Here is a 15,220-nt window from a genome sequence, read left to right on the forward strand (position 1 = left end):
ACAACTTCACGTCACTCTTACTGCCAAACAATGAACCCCGTTCTCCATTTGAACCCCAGTCGCCTGACGATAACTATCGATCGTCATTGTGAACCCCATTCTCCAGAAGACACCTTGTCTCCTTTTCTCCATTTGAACCCCGTTCTCCATTCTCTTGTGATAATTTTGTTGGCAACGCTGGAAACAACATCAACCACCACTCTGATGGCGACATATCAGAGGGTACACCTTCACAAAAGGAAGGTAACATGTGCATTTCTTCCCTTGAAGACACCCATAACGACTTCTGCTGGCCTCGCCAAAGTCTAAGGTGACACATGATCATAAGGCAATCTTGAGGACCTCATCCCGAATACAATCTTCAATTCCCATCTCTATCTCCAGTTGAACCCCGTTCTCCAGAAAATTCCTAGCACTTCCTTTTCTCCTGATGGACCTCAATCTCCGCGCTGATCGCGTAACGTTCTCCAATCTTCATTTCCATCTTCGCACGATGGAATCTCTTCCTCCAATATCGCGCTACTGGGGAATACTGTTGATTCAAAATCACGATGCCAAGCTCCTCAGAGTAACATCTTCACCAACCAGCTAAACCAACCCTCAAACGGTAACCACGGCTCGAGACTAGCTTATGCTTGCAATGTCGTTGCATGAGTTTTACAGCGTAATGCTCCATAACCATGGAAATGCTACGCAATTAGTTATGCAATATGCTATGCTTCTCTAAATGATGAATTCATAAAAAGTATCCCCCTCAGGGGACGGCACGAGCAACTTTGTTGAGGAACTCGATATCGCTCCAATCTCCAACCCTGCTTGGGGTAATACTGATGCCGAGGAAAGAGTAACCCTCATTGGGGATGACCTCCACTAAACTCGATCTGCTTGACGACTTTACTGGGGAAAAACTACCAACGCACACCCTTGTCGGGGAAACAACAACCTTCAGGCCTGGCTGCTAAGGAAACACCGACCTCGAACCCGCTGGGGAGATACAGAATATTTGACACGGAACACCCGTCAACTCGTCGAACACTGGTATTCACCATCTAACCACAGTTTCAATTTTCCACTTTTGAGAGCTCCCAGACTCATCCGGTTTTTTCCGATTCATCACCTTGTATTCTCGACTTCTCCCTACTTCAATAAAATCAACCACAACTTACTTGTGTGACATTATTGATCCCAACATGACCTCCACCAAGTGAATGGACTTGCAAGTCGACTTGCTAAGGAATCACTCCACACAAGTTAAAAAGACTAAGCCATTCTCCTATCCTAAGTGCTCTCGAGTCCAGGTTTAGAACTCATCTCACAAAGATCACCAAGCATACAAGGAATTAATGTTCAAGCAATTCAATCATTACATACAATACAGTAATCCCAAATTGCACAAAAATATGTCACAAAACAAATATACAATACAATACAACAAATCTGAAAAGTAGCCAAAACCCACTAGGCAAAGATCTCCCCAGCAGAGTCGCCACTTTTATGTAGCGGGGTATTCGTTACCATTAGAGATATTGACTAAATCCAAGGTAAACCATACAAATCGAGTCGCCACCGCACTTCTATTTATCCAAAGGAATGGTTAGAAAGCGAACAAAAACCTAAAAGTTTTATCGAATCAAAAACTAGTAAAAGAGAGTCAGAGATATGGGTAAGGGGGTTGGTTATGCAATGGGAAGTGTAAGACCCCAATTTTGTCCCTAAGATCCCTCATGGCATCATAACATTGCATTTGCATTGCCTCAAGGATCATAAGCATCTTGGTTCCCTTTACCTTTGGGTGGGATCCCTTGTGAGTGGTTTGAGACCACCAAGCATGCTTGAATTGTATATTATTATTTTTCTCATTTTGTTTACTAACCAAAAGCACAAAAATATGTCACTAACATTTCTTGTTTGTAGCTTGAGCAATCACAAGGTTAAGAGCTTCTAGGTGATCCTTTGTGCAAAGATATGGCCAGGGGAAGATGATAGCAAGCATGGTAATGGTTCCCAAAGTTCTCCTCCATCAAATATGCTTCCCTAGCATCTCAATTCATCATTTTGATCAAAGCAAGTCAAAGGGTTTGAGGTTTGTTCCCCAAAGAAACCTTAATTCATCTGTGCACTACAATGCCTTGCTCTTGAAGCAACCTCAGCCCATGATCAAATACAATCAAGGGAAGTTCTTTAATTCATCATTTCATGCATATTTGAACTTATTTGAGTGTCCTCAATCATCAATTCATCAAGATATGAGTCATGGACTTGAGAAGTTGATCAGTCAATTCATCTGACTATTTTGAAATACACTGAGACCTAACATTTTATGTGTTGGTCAAATGGAGATGATTATAAAATAAAAAATGTTCTTAAGGACAATATGAACAACTTTCATGTTCATCAAAAATTTATTTGAAGCTTGGAAGGTCATCTCCCATTCCAATACATTATAGGTCATTTTGACTGAAGCCCTAATTTTTGGTCAACTTCCCAAGGACATAACTCATTCATTTTTTATGATTTTGAGGTGGGATCAAATGCATTGGAAAGTTAGGATGTCTAATTCAAATGTTATGTTGAACAAAATTTCAAAATCTCAAAGGAAATACATGTGATAATGCAAGACATTATAGGTCCTTTTGGACCAAATGCATTAAAAGGCAAAAAAGTCCAACTTCAAGTGCCCATAACTCTTTCATCAAAAATCCAAATGATGCAAAATTTAAGTCCATTTTGATTGTCTTGAAGATATCTACAACATTTATGATGGAGGTTTTTTCATTTGAGGCTTGCATCATCAAAACAGAGGGGCTTGAACATTGGCCAAATTTAGAAACCTTGTCTTTACATGTTTTGCACCTTGCACTTTAAACTCAAATTTCACCAATTTCCACACTTCAAATGGATTTTTTCCCAACATAACAATTGTTCCTTGCATTAAAACCATTCCAACCATTACTCACATGATCATGTTTGGATTTGGCAAATGGTATTTTCGAAGAGGAGAAGTTTTTGGTTCAATTATGCATAACACCTCAATATTCCATGCACAAGCAATTACCATTCAGATTACACGTCCATTTCACTTTGGTATGATTTCAGATTGCATTTGGCATTGCATTTGGGCCTTTTGAGTGATCATGCAAGCCCATGCAATGAATGTCCAAATTCCATGCACACAGATTGAATCACACTTGCCTTGCCATTCCATCTATAAATAGAAGCCTTACTCCATTCAAATTTCATCCATGAATCAACCTGAAATTCTGCTGAACTGAAAACCTAACCTCTCACCAAAGAAGCTATTTCACTTTTCTTCAAATTTTTCAGATCTAAAATTCAACTACATCTGGTTAAATCTTTGGATCTAAAGCTTCTAGACCTTCATCCTTTAGTCCATTGCACTCCTGTTTTTCCAAAGGAAGCAAGGAAGCAAGCTCAAATCTCCAGAATCCAAGGTTGATCATCAACTGGTTTTCTCTTCGAAACTCATTACTCTTTGATCTATTTGCCTTGCCATTGTGTTTTCTGAAGTCCTCACTTGAGAGGCAAGCTAGTGGTAGCTTCAATTTTGTGTTTTATTGAACTGCATTTTTTCATACCTGGATCTTCCATCTCAGATTTCTTACTCTATAGGAATCTTGAGTGTGATTCAAGGTTACAGGGGTGATGTACATCCCCCCAGCTTTATTTTGATATAAGGATCGTGCAAAATGATGAAGGTTTGAAAACCTGCAATTGTTACCAAAATCTTCATGTTCACTGGAGAAGAAAGTGGCTCCGGTGGCCGTCCATTTGCCAAAACAAGTCACAACTGTTGGATCATGTGTCCAGATCTAATCAGGTCCATTGGATTTCATGACTTTATTTAATTCATTATACTTCTCATTGACTGAGGTTCATGGTGCGCGCGCTTGCCAATGCCATTGGATCTTCCACGTCATTTAATGAGAAACAATCGAACGCTCCCTGATTTTTGTTATTTTTCATTTTCTGATTTTATTTCTTTTATTTCCATTATTTTCAAAAATTCATATCTTCTTCATTTTAAATCAAAAAAATATGGGACCAATTGCATTCTTCTTCAAATAATTTCTAGTTTCTAATTTTGATTTTTAAGATTTTTTATTTTGTCATTTGATATTTTTTGTGAATTTTCTCTTTTCTGGTTATTTTTAATTCATTTTAAATAGTTTTTGATATTCAAAAAATAAAAAAACATTTTCCTAACCTATTTGAATGATGATGAATCTATGAAAAATATTCTCATCAATTTTTTAATTTATTTGAGATTTTAATTCAATTAGGTTATTTTTATTCATTTTTAATTGATTAAAAATAGTTTCTGACTTTTAAAAATACTGAAATTTTTTGTCAAACTTTGTTTGACCTTGCTGAACTTAGGATAAATCACTTGGACCTTTCAAGGTTGATTTGAAGTGATTTTGAGGTTTGACCTTTCTTTTATTTTTTTAATGCAAGTTTATTTTAATATTAAAAATGCCAAAAATATTTTGTTTATTGCTTGACCTCCAATCTTCATCTCATTTCTGATTTCTCATTGTTTGACTTTGACTCTCAATGTCATTTGGTCAACACATATGGATTGGTACATTTGATTTCACCTTATGCACTTTATTCTTTCCATTTCTTTTTCCATTATTCATCTCTTTATTCTTATTCTTCTTTTTTCTTTTTGATCAATGAGTTGAAGGTTGATAAGTTAGCAGAAATTAGGGAGGCTTAATCTTCCTTGATTCAAATCTAATTCATCTTGATCAATTGATCAAATGAATGGCTTTGCATTAAGGATATGTTGCTTCCTAAATCATGCAAAAGACTTAAACCAATACAAGATCAATTCTCTTCTTTTTGGCATGGCAAGTTGTTGGAACTTGGTTCACTAATCAAGACTTCTAACTTGTGTTGTTGCCTACATTATTATTGACCGGCCTCAGATAGTTGTGACTTCTACATAAGTCCAATTACGATTGCTTAACATAGCGCTAAATTTGCCTCATGGCACACTAACTATTAACCATTAACAATTAACATTTACTTTTTGCACTTTACTTTTATGCAATTTACTATTCTTGTACATATTATTCATTTGCTTTTTCCTTTGCTCACTTGAGCACATGTTTATGTTAATGCCATTTGCTTTTTGCTCACTTGAGCACATAATTGTGTATATATTATTGTGCTTGTGTTTTGTTTTGATTGTTGTGAACCAAATGCAAAGAATTGGACAAAATGGACTTAGATTTTAGGACCTTACCCTAGCAAATGGAGTTTGAAGAGCAACTAGGCCTCATGCCTTTAGAGTGCTTAAATGTCAAAGAGCAACTAGGCCTCATGCCTTTAGAATGCTTAAGCTTGAAGATGAACTTTGAATGGACCATATTTTAAACTCCCTCTTATCCATTCTTTGATTGTATTATAGAACCTTTTGATGTGTGTTTTCTTTGTGCTAGGAGTTCCCACTTGAGCTTAATTGAGGAACCATTACCATGAGCTTCCAAGAGAGAGAGATCCAAGATACATTGGGGAGTCTTTCCAAGAGTTCATTTGACTGTTGATTGCTTGAGTTTATGCTTGTGATTGCTTATTCCAAAGGATGGGAGCTACTAGGATCATCAATATGATCTCAAGAGAGGAACTCCTTGTGTGATTTTTTCTCTTCTCCCTTATCTCTTGTATGCTTAGGATTTTAGCCCTTCTTCTTCTTCTCTCCACTCTAACCCAAGCCAAAACTTTTGTGCAAACATTTAACCTTTGTTTTCAACATTAGAAACCTAAGCCTTATGCTTTTGATTTTCAAACTTTCTTTTCATAGTACTTATTTTGAATTGAACCTTTAAATCAACTTTGACCATTTTGTACATACTTCTAATTGGTAAATATAACTCATCCAAATACCTTTTTGCGGTTTCAAGGGCCACTTTCTAATCAAAACTTTTTCATAACCTCTAGTTATTAGGTTTGAGTTATCTTTGTGGTAGATGTAATACTCACCTATATCCTTAGTTATGGACAATGAGTCTTCCATGCTTATTATAGGGTTAACCCCTCACTAGTATGTTGAAGCTATCCTCACATGGTGGATTTGTGGTTTTAGGTTGAGTTTTCTCCCTTAGATAACAAAAGACCTTAAGGCTTTTGGACCAATCAATTCACCAACTCATTTTTGAGATTTTTACCCCGAACTACGAGGTTTTGATCCTAATCTTTTTAAGATGGTACGTAGGCAATGGGTTTATCCATCCAAACACAAAATGTAAATAAACTTGTATATTCTTTTCTCATCTCTTCAATCATGTTTGCACAAATAAATTTTCACAAAACAACAACCTTACAACAAGTATGAAAAGGGCTCCCTAGGAGTACAAATGATGTTTTAGGTGTCTAACACCTTCCCATTGCATAACCAACCCCCTTACCCAGATCTCTGATTCTGTTTTACTAGTTCTTGTTAAAACTTTTAGGTTTTTGTTCGCTTTCTAACCATTCCTTTGGATAAATAGAAGTGTGGTGGCGACTCGACTTGTATAGTTTACCTTGGATTTAGTCAATATCTCTAATGGTAATGAATACCCCGCTACAGGAAGGTGTTAGGCACCCAAAACATCCTAGGTACTCCTAGGGAGCCCTTTTCACACTTGTTGTAAGGTTGTTGTTTTGTGAAAGTTTATTTGTGCAAACATGATTGAAGATATGAGAAAAGAATATACAAGTTTATTTACATTTTTGTGTTTGAATGGATAAACCCATTGCCTACGTACCATCTTAAAAAAGATTAGGATCAAAACCTCGTAGTTCGGGGTAAAAATCTCAAAATGAGTGAGTGGATTGATTGGTCCAAAAGCCTTAAGGTCTTTTGTTATCTAAGGGAGAAAACTCAACCCAAAACCACAAATCCACCATGTGAGGATAGCTTCAACATGCTAGTGAGGGGTTAACCCTATAATAAGCATGGAAGACTCATTGTACATCACTAAGGATATAGGTGAGTATTACATCTACCACAAAGATAACTCAAACCTAATAGCTAGAGGTTATGAAAAAGTTTTGATGAGAAAGTGGCCCTTGAAACCATAAAAAGGTATTTGGATGGGTTATATTTACCAATTAGAAGTATGTACAAAATGGTCAAATTTGATTTAAAGGTTCAATTCAAAATAAGTATTATGAAAAGAAAGTTTGAAAATCAAAAGCATAAGGCTTAGGTTTCTAATGTTGAAAACAAAGGTTAAATGTTTGCACAAAAGTTTGGCTTGGGTTAGAGTGGAGAGAAGAAGAAGAAGGGCTAAAATCCTAAGCATACAAGAGGTGAGAGATAAGAAACAAAACCACAAAAAGAGTTCCTCTCTTGAGATCATAGTGTTGATCCAAGTAGCTCCCATCCTTTGGAATAAGCAATCACATAAGCATAAACTCAAGCAATCAACAGTCAAATGAACTCTTGGAAAGACTCCCCAATGTATCTTGGATCTCTCTCTCTTAGAAGCTCATGGCAATGGTTCCTCAATTAAGATCAAGTTGGAACTCCTATCACAAGAAAACACACATCAAAAGATTCTATAATACAATCAAAGAATGGACAAGAGGGAGTTTAGAGTATGGTCTTTTCAATGTTCATCCTTAAGCTTTAAGCATTCTAAAGGCATGAGGCCTAGTTGCTCTTTGACATTTAAGCACTCTAAAGGCATGAGGCCTAGTTGCTTTTCAAACTCCATTTGCTAGGGTAAGGTCCTAAAATCTAAGTCCATTTTGTCCAATTCTTTGCATTTGGTTCACAACAATCAAAACAAAACACAAGCACAATAGTATATACACAATTATGTGCTCAAGTGAGCAAAAGGCAAATGGCATTAACATAAACATGTGCTCCAATGAGCAAAGGATAAAGCAAATGAATAAGATGTGCAAGAATGATAAATTGCATAAGGGTAAAGCGTATAAAGTAAATGTTAATTGTTAGTGGTCAATAGTTAGTGTGCCATAAGGCAAAATTTAGCGCTATGTTAAGCAATCGTAATTGGACTTATGTAGAAGTCACAACTATCTGAGGCCGGTCAATAATAATGTAGGCAACAACACAAGTTAAAAGTGTTGGTTAGTGAACCAAGTTCCAACAACTTGCCATGCCAAAAAGAAGAAGAGAATTGATCTTGTATTGGTTTAAGTCTTTTGCATAATTTAGGAAACAACTTATCCTTAATGCAAATACATTCACTTGATCAATTGATCAAGATGAATTAGATTTGAATCAAGGAAGATTAAGTCTCCCTAATCAATTCCAACTTATCAACCTTTAACTCATTGATCAAAAAGAAAAAGGAAGAAGGAGAAGAAGAAGATGAATAATGGAAATGGATAATGGAAAGATCAAAATGCATAAGGTGAAATAAAAAATGTACCAATCCATCTGTATTGACCAAATGACATTGAAAGTCAAAGTCAAACAATGAGAAATCTGAAATGAGATGAAGATTGGAGGTCAAACAATAAACAAAATATTTTTGGCATTTTTAATATTAAAGTAAACTTGCATTAAAAAATAAAAGAAAGGTCAAACTTCAAAATCACTCCAAATCAACCTTGAAAGGTCCAAGTGATTTATCCTAAGTTCAACAAGGTCAAACAAAGTTTGACAAAAAATTTCAGCATTTTTAAAAGTCAGAAACTATTTTTAATCAATTAAAAATGAATAAAAATAACCTAATTGAACTAAAATCTCAAATCAATTAAAAAATTCATGAGAATATTTTTCATAGATTCATCATCATTCAAATAGGTTAGGAAAATATTTTAGTATTTTTTGAATATCAAAAATTATTTAAAATGAATTAAAAATAACCAGAAAAGAGAAAATTCATAAAAAAAATATCAAATGACAAAATAAAAAATATTAAAAATCAAAATTAGAAACTAGAAATTATTTGGAGAAGAATGCAATTGGTCCCATATTTTTTGGATTTAAAGTTAAGAAGATATGAATTTTTGAAAATAATGGAAATAAAAGAAATAAAATCAGAAAATGAAAAATAACAAAAATCAGGGAGCGTTCGATTGTTTCTCATTAAATGACGTGGAAGATCCAATGGCATTGGCAAGCGCGCGCACCATGAACCTCAGTCAATGAGAAGTATAATGAATTAAATAAAGTCATGAAATCCAATGGACCTGATTAGATCTGGACACATGATCCAACGGCTGTGACTTGTTCTGGCAAATGGACGGCCACCGGAGCCACCTTCTTCTCCGGTGAGCATGAAGATTCCGGTGACAATTGCAGGTTTTCAAACCTTCATCATTTTGCACGATCCTTATATCAAAATAAAGCTGGGGGGATGTACATCACCCCTGTAACCTTGAATCACACTCAAGATTCCTATAGAGTAAGAGATCTGAGATGGAAGATCCAGGTATGAAAAAATGCAGTTCAATAAAACACAAAATTGAAGCTACCACTAGCTTGCCTCTCAAGTGAGGACTTCAGAAAACACAATGGCAAGGCAAATAGATCAAAGAGTAATGAGTTTCGAAGAGAAAACCAGTTGATGATCAACCTTGGATTCTGGAGATTTGAACTTGCTTCCTTGCTTCCTTTGGAAAAACAGGAGTGCAATGGACTAAAGGATGAAGGTCTAGAAGCTTTAGATCCAAAGATTTAACCAGATGTAGTTGAATTTTAGATCTGAAAAATTTGAAGAAAAGTGAAATAGCTTCTTTGGTGAGAGGTTAGGTTTTCAGTTCAGCAGAATTTCAGGTTGATTCATGGATGAAATTTGAATGGAATGGAGCTCTTATTTATAGATGGAAAGGCAAGGCAAGTGTGATTCAATTCGTGTGCATGGAATTGGACATTCATTGCATGGGCTTGCATGATCACTCAAAAGGCCCAAATTCAATGCCAAATGCAATCTGAAATCATACCAAAGTGAAAAGGACGTGCAACTTGGAGTGAATTGGCTTGTGCATGGAGTTTTGATGTGTTATGCATAATTGAACCAAAAACTTCCCCTCTTCGAAAATGCTATTTTCCAAATCCAAACATGATCATGTGAGTAATGGTTGGAAAGGTTTTGATGTAAGGAACAATTGTTATGTTGGGCAAAAATCCATTTGAAGTGTGGAAATTGGTGAAATTTGAGTTTAAAGTGCAAGGTGCAAAACATGTAAAGGCAAAGTTTCTAAATTTGGCCAATGTTCAAGCCCTTCTGTTTTGATGATGCAAGCCTCATATGAAAAAACCTACAAAATCAAAGTTGTAGATCTCTTGAAGAAAATCAAAATGAACTTAAATTTGAAGTAGTTATGGGCACTTGAAGTTGGACTTTTTTGCCTTTTAATGCATTTGGTCCAAAAGGACCTATAATGTCTTGCATTATCACATGTATTTCCTTTGAGATTTTGAAATTTTGTTCAACATAAAATTTGAAGTAGACATCCTAAGCTTTCCAATGAATTTGATCCCACCTCAAAATCATACAAAATGAATGAGTTATGTCCTTGGGAAGTTGACCTAAAATTAGGGTTTCAGTCAAAATGACCTATAATGTATTGGAATGGGAGATGACCTTCTAAGCTTCAAATCAATTTTTGATGAACATGAAAGTTGTTCATATTGTCCTTAAGAACATATTTTCTTTTGGAATCATCTCCATTTGACTAACACATAAAAAGTTAGGTCTCAGTGCATTTCAAAATAGTCAGATGAATTGAATGATCAACTTCTCAAATCCACAACCCATATCTTGATGAATTGATGATTGAGGATACTCAAATAAGTTCAAATATGCATGAAATGATGAATTAAAGAACTCCCTTGATTGTATTTGATCATGTTCTGAGGTTGCTTCAAGAGCAAGGCATTGTAGTGCACAGATGAATTAGGGTTTCTCTGGGGAACAAACCTCAAACCCTTTGACTTGCTTTGATCAAAATGATGGATTGAGATGCTTGGGGGGAATATTTGATGGATGAGAGCTTTAGGAACCATTACCATGCTTGCTTTCATCTTCACTTGGCCATATCTTTGCACAAAGGATCACCTAGAAGCTCTTGACCTTGTGATTGCTCAAGCTACAAACAAGAAATGTTAGTGACATATTTTTGTGCTTTCGGTTAGTAAAAAAAATGAGAAAAGCAATAATATACAATTCAAGCATGCTTGGTGATCTCAAAAAGCTCACAAAAAGAAACCCTAAAGGCAAAGGGAACCAAAATGCTTATGATCCTTGAGGCTTTGCAAATGCAATGTTATGATGCCATGAGGGATCTTAGGGCCAAAATTGGGGTCTTACACTAACCTTCAATTATCTTAACTTTCTTGGCTCATGGTAGATCATATATGCATAAGATGATTAATTTTGAAGTGTCCCTTGAAAAATTTGATCAATTGGTGAGATAGCTCGTTGGAGAAGTTACTCAAGATACCTAGTCAAACTAGTGTTTCCAAGGCAAATCACCCTCAAACTCTTGAAGAAAACTTGATCAAGATGACATGTAGAGATCAATGGAACTCATATATGATGCTAATAACCATTCTTGGATCAATTCATGGTTGTGCTCTTTATCATAAGGGTCTCAAGCCCTAGATATGAACTTGATAGATCAATGGTGATCATGCCCTACCTATAAAAGAAAATTAGGCAAGGCCATAACTTGCTCAATTTTTCTGCCATAAATATCCATAGTCTTAGACCCTGCACTTTATCAATGTTGTGCTCTTTATCAAAGAGGAAGTGCAGGGTCTGAGACTGTGGATATCTAGGGTCATGAGGGTCTGAGACTGTGGATATCTAGGGTTTTTTTGTATCTTGGTTACTAAAATGATAATATACAAGTATGATACAATCACATGGTACTTGGTGATCTCTACCAAACAAACCCAATGAAAGAGGGGTAAGGAGGATGCCAATGTATGATCCCAATGCTCATGCATATGATGAAATTACATGAGGGATCTTAGGGTCAAATTTGGGGTCTTACAACTTGCTTCTCAGTTTTGGGCACAAGCATCTCTTGTATTGCTTTGACCTTGGCAGGATCAACTTCAATACCCTTCTCGCTGACAATAAGGCCCAACAACTTACTAGAACGAACACCAAAAGTACACTTATTGGGATTCAAGCGGAGTTTTTACTTCCTCAAACGCTGGAATAAATTCAACAAATGTTCAACATGTCCTTCTTCATCACTTGATTTGGAAATCATGTCATCAACATAGACTTCAATCTCTTTATGCATCATATCATGAAAAAGAATGGCCATAGCTCTCTGGTACGTTGCACCAGCATTCTTTAAAACGAAAGGCATCACTCTATAACAGAATGTTCCCCAGGGTGTAATGAATGTGGTCTACTCCATGTCTTCGGGTGCCATCTTGACTTGATTATAACCGGAAAATCCGTCCATAAACGAAAAGACTTTGAATTTAGCTGTATTGTCTACCAACATATCAATGTGTGGCAGAGGGAAATCATCTTTCTTACTAGCTTTTTTCAAATCTCTATAATCAACACACATACAGACTTTTCCATCTTTCTTCGGAATAGGTACAATATTAGCCACCCACTGCGGATATTCAAAGGTAACAAGAAAACCAACATCAATTTATTTTTGCACTTCCTCTTTGATCTTTACTGCCATATCAGGATGAGTTCTCCTCAACTTCTTCTTAACTGGAGAGCATTCTGGCTTCAACGGCAATCTATGCTCCACAGTCTCAGAATCCAAACCAGGCATGTCTTGATAGGATCAAGCAAACACATCTGAATATTCTCGAAGAAGATCAATCAACCCCTTCTTAGCTTTTGGACATAATTGAGACCCAATCTTAACTTCCTTCACATCATCCTTGGAACCCAAGTTGACTAGCTCAATCTGCTCTTCAAACAGCTGAATGGCTTTTTCCTCGTGCTCAAGTAAACAAGATAATTCATCAGATACTTCTACATCAGTTTCTTCCTCAGCCTCAAACATAGGGAAATCAAAGTTTGGAGAGGGAGTAGGATCATTGTATTCAATGGGTTTGAGAACCAAATATTATGCAGATGGACAATTATTTATTTATTTATTTATGTTTTTTGTGATTACCATTTTCAGAAAGGCAAAAAGAAAAAAGAAAACATCATAGATGTGGATGAATAGAATTGTATTTTATTAATGATAATTGAGAAATTCCTAACAATGTTCACTTATCCCTTAGGCATAGAAGAAGGATTTTTCTTAAAACTTGGAAAACAAATTACTTAGAGCGATGTACAATAACGGGAACATCAACAGCAACCCAATTGTTGCAAGTCTTGCCATGTGTCACAAAGTTGGCGCAGTCTTTGTCTTCATCATCCTCAATTATAGCAGCTGAGTGTTGTTCATTACCATGAATGAACCCTCCACTACAGAAACTAGGTTGTACTTCTTCAGCTTTGTTACTGAATGACCCATGTTGAAATCCCAATCCGGCTCTATTCTTGTTCTCTGCAACTTCTACCATACGGCCCCACTGATATGTACTGCCTGCCTCAATAGCTTTCTGAGCATCTTTAAAAGAAGGTATATGTGCCCCAGTTTTCTTCACTTCATCAATAGATAAAGCTTAGAACGACATCCCAACCTCCTCCTCAGCTTCAACATACGAAAAGGATGACAGATGGCTCACCAAGAGTACTTTCTCCCCACCAACAACGACAAGCTTGTCATTCTTCACAAATTTAAGCTTCTGGTGCAGAGTAAATGTTACAGCTCCAGCTTCATGGATCCATGGCCTTCCCAATAAATAGCTATAGGTCGGGTGGATGTCAATTACTTGAAAAGTAATTTGAAAATCACTCGAACCTATCTTTACTGGAAGGTCCACTTCTCCAATGATGGTTTTGCGAGAACCATCAAATGCTTTGACAATTACGCCACTATACCTCATTGGGGCGCCTTGGTAGGAAAGTTTGGATAAAGTTGATTACGGAGTACATTCAAGGAAGAACCGGTATCAACTAACACATTAGACGACGTATGCTCCTTGAAGTTCATTGAAATATGTAATGCCTGATTGTGATTTCTGCCTTCCTCGGGAAGCTCTTCATCACAAAAACTCAGATTGTTGCAAAAAGTAATGTTAGCCACAATGTGGTAAAATTGATCCATAGTTACATCGTGCTCAACGTAGGCTTACTCTAACACTTTTTGCAATGCTTCTTTGTGCGCTTCATAATTCATCAACAGAGACAACACTGAAATCTTCAACGGAGTTTGGAGCAGCTGTTCCACCATATTAAACTCACTCCTCTTGATTAATCGTAGTACCTCATCATCATTAGGCTTTAGCTTGCTGGATTCACCAGACTGACAAACTAGAGCACTAACCGAATTTACCACAGGTACATCCACCTTCTTACTGACTGCAGCCCCTTTTACATCCTTTCGAAAGACTGGGCCAAACACACGACCACTACGGGTCACCTTCGCAATATCAGCTATATTCACAACAAAATTTGTCGTAGGAAATGAAACCTCTTGACCATTCTCCGCCATGGTGGCATTATACTGATAGGGTACAACTTTATCGGATATATATGGGACAGGGCCTGCTAATCGTATTACCAACGGCGATATCAATTTATTGACGTTGTTGTTGCTGCTATTATCAAATTGAATTACTACCCGCTCAGGGGTCTTAAACACTGGTACTATCACATTGACATCATCTACCTCTCTTGACTGAAAAACTTAGATAAGCCCTTCATCCATCAATCTCTGAATTTCCCTCTTGACAATGACACATCCTTGAGGGTTCACATTGCATACCACACAACCATCATGATCATGTTCACAATTACTGACCGAACAGATATCTCTATGAATTATAACCAAAGACTGTCTGATATGGTGAACATCATAAACCTTATATTCTCCAGAACAACCATCTACCATGTTGACAGAAGAGTTACCATGGGCAGGCAACAGATTGGCTTTCATATTTGGCGCATGATCCTCAAAGGACACCATCCTACTCTTCACAAGTTTTTGTACCTCATACTTCAACGGGTAGCAGTTCTCAATATCATGCCCAGGAGCTCCTTGATGAAAGGCACAACGGAGTTCAGGCTTATACCACCATGGAAGTGGCTCGGGATTTTAAGGTGGATTTCTTGGTTGAAGTAGGTTCTTGAGAACCAAAGATGGGTAGAGTTCAGCGTATGACATAGGAATAGGATCAAAA

The sequence above is a fragment of the Lathyrus oleraceus genome, chromosome 2 (assembly GCF_024323335.1).
Source record: "Lathyrus oleraceus cultivar Zhongwan6 chromosome 2, CAAS_Psat_ZW6_1.0, whole genome shotgun sequence".
NCBI classification, from domain to species: Eukaryota; Viridiplantae; Streptophyta; class Magnoliopsida; order Fabales; family Fabaceae; genus Lathyrus; species Lathyrus oleraceus.